Genomic DNA, 9,128 nt, shown 5'->3' on the forward strand with positions numbered 1-9,128 from the left:
ATTATTGCGTACCGAGCAACCTAGGCTTCACTCTAGGGCGGTGCTCCACCATATCGAATAGCTACGGCCTTAGAAGCCTACGCCTGAAGCATAAAATACGATATAAATACAACAGCTTTTCCATCGTATAAAAGGAATAATTGCAAACAGTGTGAAAGTAATGGTCATTTCTACGTTCCGGGCAACCTAGGCTTCACCCTAGGGCGTTGCTACACCAGATGAAACCGTTAGGGCCTTAGAAGTCAACGCCCGAAGCATAAAATACAAAATAAATAGAACAGTTTTTCCATTGTATAAAACGAATAATTGCTACCAGTGTAAAAGTTATGGTCATTTCTACGTTCCGGGCAACCTAGGCTTCACCCTAGGGCATTGTTCCATCAGATCGAATAGTTAGGGCCTAAGAAGTCAACACCAGAAGAATAAAATACAAAATAAATACAACAGCCTTTACACCGTATAAAACGAATAATTGCAACCTGTGTGAAGGTTATGGTCATATCTACGTTCCGGGCAACCTAGGCTTCACTGTAGGGCGTTGCTCCACCAGATCGAAGTGTTAGGGCCTAAGAAGTCAACGCCCAAAGCATAAAATACAATAGAAATACAACAGTTTTTCCATCGTATAAAACGAATAATTGCAACCATTATGAAACTTATGGTAATTTCTACCTTCCGGGCAACCTAGGCTTCACCCTAGGACGTTGTTCCACCAGATCGAATAGTAAGGGCCTAAGAAGTGAACGCCGGAAGCATAAAATGCAATAAAAATACAACAGTTTTTCCATCGTATAACAGGATTAATTGCAACCAGTTTGAAAGTGATGGTCATTTCTACGTTCCGGGAAACCTAGGCTTCACTCTAGGACGTTGCTCCACCAGATCGAATAGTTAGGGCCTAAGAAGTCAACGCCAGAAGCATAAAATGCAATAAAAATACAACAGTTTTTCCATCGTATAACAGGATTAATTGCAACCAGTTTGAAAGTGATGGTCATTTCTACGTTCCGGGAAACCTAGGCTTCACTCTAGGGCGTTGCTCCACTAGATCGAATAGCTAGGGCCTTAGAAGTCAACGCCAGAAGCATAAAATACGATATAAATACAACAGCTTTTCCATCGTATAAAAGGAATAATTGCAAACAGTGTGAAAGTAATGGTCATTTCTACGTTCCTGGCAACCTAGGCTTCACTGTAGGGCGTTGCTCCACCAGATCGAAGTGTTAGGGCCTAAGAAGTCAACGCCCGAAGCATAAAATACAATAGAGATACAACAGTTTTTCCATCGTATAAAACGAATAATTGCAACCATTATGAAACTTATGGTAATTTCTACGTTCCGGGCAACCTAGGCTTCACCCTAGGGCGTTGTTCCACCAGATCGAATAGTTAGGGCCTAAGGAGTGAACGCCAGAAGCATAAAATACAAAATAAATACAACAATTTTTCCATCGTATAAAACGAATAATTGCAGCCAGTGTGAAAGTTATGGTCATTTCTACATTCCGAGCAACCTAGGCTTCACTCTAGGGCGTTGCTGCAACAAATTGAATAGTTAGGGCCTTAGAAGTCAACGCCCGAAGCATAATATGCAGTAAAAATACAACAGTTTTTCCATCGTATAACAGGATTAATTGCAACCAGTTTGAAAGTGATGGTCATTTCTACGTTCCGGGAAACCTAGGCTTCACTCTAGGGCGATGCTCCACTAGATCGAATAGCTAGGGCCTTAGAAGTCAACGCCAGAAGCAAAAAATACGATATAAGTACAACAGCTTTTCCATCGTATAAAAGGAATATTTGCAAACAGTTTGAAAATGATGGTCATTTCTACGTTCCGGGCAACCTAGGCGTCAGTCTAGGGCGTTGCTCCACTAGATCGAATAGCTAGGGCCTTAGAAGTCAACGCCAGAGTCATAAAATACAATCTAAATACAACAGCTTTTCCATCGTAAAAAACGAATAATTGCAACCAGTGTGAAAGTTATGGTTATTTCTACATTCCGAGCTACCTAGGCTAAACTCTAGGGCGTTGCTCCACCAGATCGAATAGTTAGGTCCTTAGAAGTCAACGCCCGAAGCATAAAATGCAATAAAAATACAACAGTTTTTCCATCGTGTAACAGGATTAATTGCAACCAGTTTGAAAGTGATGGTCATTTCTACCTTCCGGGCAACCTAGGCTTCACCCTAGGACGTTGTTCCACCAGATCGAATAGTTAGGGCCTAAGAAGTCAACGCCAGAAGCATAAAATGCAATAAAAATACAACAGTTTTTCCATCGTATAACAGGATTAATTGCAACCAGTTTGAAAGTGATGGTCATTTCTACGTTCCGGGAAACCTAGGCTTCACTCTAGGGCGTTGCTCCACTAGATCGAATAGCTAGGGCCTTAGAAGTCAACGCCAGAAGCATAAAATACGATATAAATACAACAGCTTTTCCATCGTATAAAAGGAATAATTGCAAACAGTGTGAAAGTAATGGTCATTTCTACGTTCCTGGCAACCTAGGCTTCACTGTAGGGCGTTGCTCCACCAGATCGAAGTGTTAGGGCCTAAGAAGTCAACGCCCGAAGCATAAAATACAATAGAGATACAACAGTTTTTCCATCGTATAAAACGAATAATTGCAACCATTATGAAACTTATGGTAATTTCTACGTTCCGGGCAACCTAGGCTTCACCCTAGGGCGTTGTTCCACCAGATCGAATAGTTAGGGCCTAAGGAGTGAACGCCAGAAGCATAAAATACAAAATAAATACAACAATTTTTCCATCGTATAAAACGAATAATTGCAGCCAGTGTGAAAGTTATGGTCATTTCTACATTCCGAGCAACCTAGGCTTCACTCTAGGGCGTTGCTGCAACAAATTGAATAGTTAGGGCCTTAGAAGTCAACGCCCGAAGCATAATATGCAATAAAAATTCAACAGTTTTTCCATCGTATAACAGGATTAATTGCAACCAGTTTGAAAGTGATGGTCATTTCTACGTTCCGGGCAACCTAGGCTTCACTCTAGGGCGTTGCTACACCAGATCAAACAGTTAGGGCCTTAGAAGTCAACGCCAGAAGCATAAAATACGATATAAATACAGCAGCTTTTCCATCGTATAAAAGGAATAATTGCAAACAGTGTGAAAGTAATGGTCATTTCTACGTTCCGGGCAACCTAGGCTTCACTCTACGGCGTTATTCCACCATATCGAATAGTTAGGGCCTAAGAAGTCAACACCAGAAGAATAAAATACAAAACAAATACAACAGCCTTTACACCGTATAAAACGAATAATTGCAACCCGTGTGAAGGTTATGGTCATATCTACGTTCCCGGCAACCTAGGCTTCACTGTCGGGCGTTGCTACACCAGATCGAAGAGTTAGGGCCTAAGAAGTCAACGCCCGAAGCATAAAATACAATAGAAATACAACAGTTTTTCCATCGTATAAAACGAATAATTGCAACCATTATGAAACTTATGGTAATTTCTACCTTCCGGGCAACCTAGGCTTCACTCTAGGGCGTTGCTCCACCAGATCGAATAGTTAGGTCCTTAGAAGTCAACGCCAGAAGCATAAAATACGATATAAATACAGCAGCTTTTCCATCGTATAACAGGATTAATTGCAACCAGTTTGAAAGTGATGGTCATTTCTACGTTCCGGGAAACCTAGGCTTCACTCTAGGGCGTTGCTCCACTAGATCGAATAGCTAGGGCCTTAGAAGTCAACGCCAGAAGCATAAAATACGATATAAATACAACAGCTTTTCCATCGTATAAAAGGAATAATTGCAAACAGTGTGAAAGTAATGGTCATTTCTACGTTCCGGGCAACCTAGGCTTCACTGTAGGGCGTTGCTCCACCAGATCGAAGTGTTAGGGCCTAAGAAGTCAACGCCCGAAGCATAAAATACAATAGAGATACAACAGTTTTTCCATCGTATAAAACGAATAATTGCAACCATTATGAAACTTATGGTAATTTCTAACTTCCGGGCAACCTAGGCTTCACCCTAGGACGTTGTTCCACCAGATCGAATTGTTAGGGCCTAAGAAGTGAACGCCAGAAGCATAAAATGCAATAAAAATACAACAGTTTTTCCATCGTATAACAGGATTAATTGCAACCAGTTTGAAAGTGATGGTCATTTCTACGTTCCGGGAAACCTAGGCTTAACTCTAGGGCGTTGCTCCACCAGATCAAACAGTTAGGGCCTTAGAAGTCAACGCCCGAAGCATAAAATACAAAATAAAAAGAACAGTTTTTCCATTGTATAAAACGAATAATTGCTACCAGTGTAAATGCTATGGTCATTTCTACGTTCCAGGCAACCTAGGCTTCACCCTAGGGCGTTGTTCCACCAGATCGAATAGTTAGGGCCCAAGAAGTGAACGGCAGAAGCATAAAATACAATATAAATACAACAGTTTTTCCATCGTATAAAACGAATAATTGCAACCAGTGTGAAAGTTATGGTCATTTCTACATTCCGAGCAACCTATTCTTCACTCTAGGGCGTTGCTTCACCAGATCGAATAGTTGGGTCCTTAGAAGTCAACGCCAGAAGCATAAAATACGATATAAATACAGCAGCTTTTCCATCGTATAACAGGAATAATTGCAACAAGCGTGAAAGTAATCATCATTTCGGCGTTTCGGGCATCCTAGACTTAACTCTGAGGCATTGCTCCACCAGATCGAATAGTTAGGGCCTATGAAGTCAACGCCAGAAGCATAAAATACAATATAAATACAACAGTTTTTAAATTGTATAAAACGAATAATTGCTACCAGTGTAAAAGTTATGGTCATTTCTACGTTCCGGGCAACCTACGCTTCACACTAGGGCGTTGTTCCACCAGGTCGAATAGATAGGGCCTAAGAAGTAAACGCCAGAAGCATAAAATACAATATAAATACAACAGTTTTTCCATCGTGTAAAACGAATAATTGCAACCAGTGTGAAAGTTATGGTCATTTCTACATTCCGAGCAACCTAGGCTTCACTCTAGGGCGTTGCTCCAACAGATTGAATAGTTAGGGCCTTAGAAGTCAACGACCGAAGCATAAAATGCAACAAAAATACAACGGTTTTTCCATCGTATAACAGGATTAATTGCAACCAGTTTGAAAGTGATGGTCATTTCTACGTTCCGGGAAACCTAGGCTTCACTCTAGGGCGCTGCTCCACTAGATCGAATAGCTAGGGCCTTAGAAGTCAACGCCAGAAGCTAAAAATACGATATAAGTACAACAGCTTTTCCATCGTATAAAAGGAATATTTGCAAACAGTTTGAAAGTGATGGTCATTTCTACGTTCCGGGCAACCTAGGCGTCACTCTAGGGCGTTGCTCCACTAGATCGAATAGCTAGGGCCTTAGAAGTCAACGCCAGAGTCATAAAATACAATATAAATACAACAGCTTTTCCATCGTAAAAAACGAATAATTGCAACCAGTGTGAAAGTTATGGTTATTTCTACATTCCGAGCTACCTAGGCTAAACTCTAGGGCGTTGCTCCACCAGATCGAATAGTTAGGTCCTTAGAAGTCAACGCCCGAAGCATAAAATGCAATAAAAATACAACAGTTTTTCCATCGTATAACAGGATTAATTGCAACCAGTTTGAAAGTGATGGTCATTTCTATGTACCGGGCAACCTAGGCTTCACTCTAGGGCGTTGCTCCACCAGATCAAACAGTTAGGGCCTTAGAAGTCAACGCCCGAAGCATAAAATACAAAATAAAAAGAACAGTTTTTCCATTGTATAAAACGAATAATTGCTACCAGTGTAAATGTTATGGTCATTTCTACGTCCCGGGCAACCTAGGCTTCACCCTAGGGCGTTGTTCCACCAGATCGAATAGTTAGGGCCCAAGAAGTGAACGCCAGAAGCATAAAATACAATATAAATACAACAGTTTTTCCATCGTATAAAACGAATAATTGCAACCATTATGAAACTTATGGTAATTTCTACCTTCCGGGCAACCTAGGCCTCACTCTAGGGCGTTGCTCCACCAGATCGAATAGTTAGGTCCTTAGAAGTCAACGCCAGAAGCAAAAAATACGATATAAATACAGCAGCTTTTCCATCGTATAAAAGGAATAATTGCAAACAGTGTGAAAGTAATGGTCGTTTCTACGTTCCGGGCAACCTAGGCTTCACTCTACGGCGTTATTTCACCATACCGAATAGTTGGGGCCTAAGAAGTCAACACCAGAAGAATAAAATACAAAATAAATACAACAGCCTTTACACCGTATAAAACGAATAATTGCAACCTGTGTGAAGGTTATGGTCATATCTAACGTTCCGGACAACCTAGGCTTCACTGTAGGGCGTTGCTCCACCAGATCGAAGTGTTAGGGCCTAAGAAGTCAACGCCCGAAGCATAAAATACAATAGAGATACAACAGTTTTTCCAACGTATAAAACGAATAATTGCAACCATTATGAAACTTATGGTAATTTCTACCTTCCGGGCAACCTAGGCTTCATCCTAGGACGTTGTTCCACCAGATCGAATAGTTAGGGCCTAAGAAGTGAACGCCAGAAGCATAAAATGCAATAAAAATACAACAGTTTTTCCATCGTTTAACAGGATTAATTGCAACCAGTTTGAAAGTGATGGTCATTTCTACGTTCCGGGAACCCTAGGCTTCACTCTAGGGCGTTGCTCCACTAGATCGAATAGCTAGGGCCTTAGAAGTCAACGCCAGAGTCATAAAATACAATATAAATACAACAGCTTTTCCATCGTAAAAAACGAATAATTGCAACCAGTGTGAAAGTTATGGTTATTTCTACATTCCGAGCTACCTAGGCTAAACTCTAGGGCGTTGCTCCACCAGATCGAATAGTTAGGTCCTTAGAAGTCAACGCCCGAAGCATAAAATGCAATAAAAATACAACAGTTTTTCCATCGTATAACAGGATTAATTGCAACCAGTTTGAAAGTGATGGTCATTTCTATGTACCGGGCAACCTAGGCTTCACTCTAGGGCGTTGCTCCACCAGATCAAACAGTTAGGGCCTTAGAAGTCAACGCCCGAAGCATAAAATACAAAATAAAAAGAACAGTTTTTCCATTGTATAAAACGAATAATTGCTACCAGTGTAAATGTTATGGTCATTTCTACGTCCCGGGCAACCTAGGCTTCACCCTAGGGCGTTGTTCCACCAGATCGAATAGTTAGGGCCCAAGAAGTGAACGCCAGAAGCATAAAATACAATATAAATACAACAGTTTTTCCATCGTATAAAACGAATAATTGCAACCATTATGAAACTTATGGTAATTTCTACCTTCCGGGCAACCTAGGCTTCACTCTAGGGCGTTGCTCCACCAGATCGAATAGTTAGGTCCTTAGAAGTCAACGCCAGAAGCAAAAAATACGATATAAATACAACAGTTTTTCCAACGTATAAAACGAATAATTGAACCATTATGAAACTTATGGTAATTTCTACCTTCCGGGCAACCTAGGCTTCACCCTAGGACGTTGTTCCACCAGATCGAATAGTTAGGGCCTAAGAAGTGAACGCCAGAAGCATAAAATGCAATAAAAATACAACAGTTTTTCCATCGTTTAACAGGATTAATTGCAACCAGTTTGAAAGTGATGGTCATTTCTACGTTCCGGGAACCCTAGGCTTCACTGTAGGGCGTTGCTCCACCAGATCGAATAGTAAGGGCCTAAGAAGTGAACGCCGGAAGCATAAAATACAATATAAATACAACAGTTTTTAAATTGTATAAAACGAATAATTGCTACCAGTGTAAAAGTTATGGTCATTTCTACGTTCCGGGCAACCTAGGCTTCACCCTAGGGCGTTGTTCCACCAGGTCGAATAGTTAGGGCCTAAGAAGTAAACGCCAGAAGCATAAAATACAATATAAATACAACAGTTTTTCCATCGTATAAAACGAATAATTGCAACCAGTGTGAAAGTTATGGTCATTTCTACATTCCGAGCAACCTAGGCTTCACTCTAGGGCGTTGCTCCACCAGATCGAATAGTTAGGTCCTTAGAAGTCAACGCCAGAAGCATAAAATACGATATAAATACAGCAGCTTTTCCATCGTATAAAAGGAATAATTGCAAACAGTGTGAAAGTAATGGTCATTTCTACGTTCCGGGCAACCTAGGCTTCACTCTACGGCGTTATTCCACCATATCGAATAGTTAGGGCCTAAGAAGTCAACACCAGAAGAATAAAATACAAAACAAATACAACAGCCTTTACACCGTATAAAACGAATAATTGCAACCCGTGTGAAGGTTATGGTCATATCTACGTTCCGGGCAACCTAGGCTTCACTGTCGGGCGTTGCTACACCAGATCGAAGAGTTAGGGCCTAAGAAGTCAACGCCCGAAGCATAAAATACAATAGACATACAACAGTTTTTCCATCGCATAAAACGAATAATTGCAACCATTATGAAACTTATGGTAATTTCTACCTTCCGGGCAACCTAGGCTTCACTCTAGGGCGTTGCTCCACCAGATCGAATAGTTAGGTCCTTAGAAGTCAACGCCAGAAGCATAAAATACGATATAAATACAGCAGCTTTTCCATCGTATAAAAGGAATAATTGCAAACAGTGTGAAAGTAATGGTCATTTCTACGTTCCGGGCAACCTAGGCTTCACTCTACGGCGTTATTCCACCATATCGAATAGTTGGGGCCTAAGAAGTCAACACCAGAAGAATAAAATACAAAATAAATACAACAGCCTTTCCACCGTATAAAACGAATAATTGCAACCTGTGTGAAGGTTATGGTCATATCTAACGTTCCGGGCAACCTAGGCTTCACTGTAGGGCGTTGCTCCACCAGATCGAAGTGTTAGGGCCTAAGAAGTCAACGCCCGAAGCATAAAATACAATAGAGATACAACAGTTTTTCCATCGTATAAAACGAATAATTGCAACCATTATGAAACTTATGGTAATTTCTACCTTCCGGGCAACCTAGGCTTCACCCTAGGACGTTGTTCCACCAGATCGAATAGTCAGGGCCTAAGAAGTGAACGCCAGAAGCATAAAATGCAATAAAAATACAACAGTTTTTCCATCGTATAACAGGATTAATTGCAACCAGTTTGAAAGTGATG

The sequence above is a fragment of the Calliopsis andreniformis genome, unplaced genomic scaffold (genome assembly GCF_051401765.1).
Source record: "Calliopsis andreniformis isolate RMS-2024a unplaced genomic scaffold, iyCalAndr_principal scaffold0033, whole genome shotgun sequence".
In the NCBI taxonomy this organism is placed as follows: Eukaryota; Metazoa; Arthropoda; class Insecta; order Hymenoptera; family Andrenidae; genus Calliopsis; species Calliopsis andreniformis.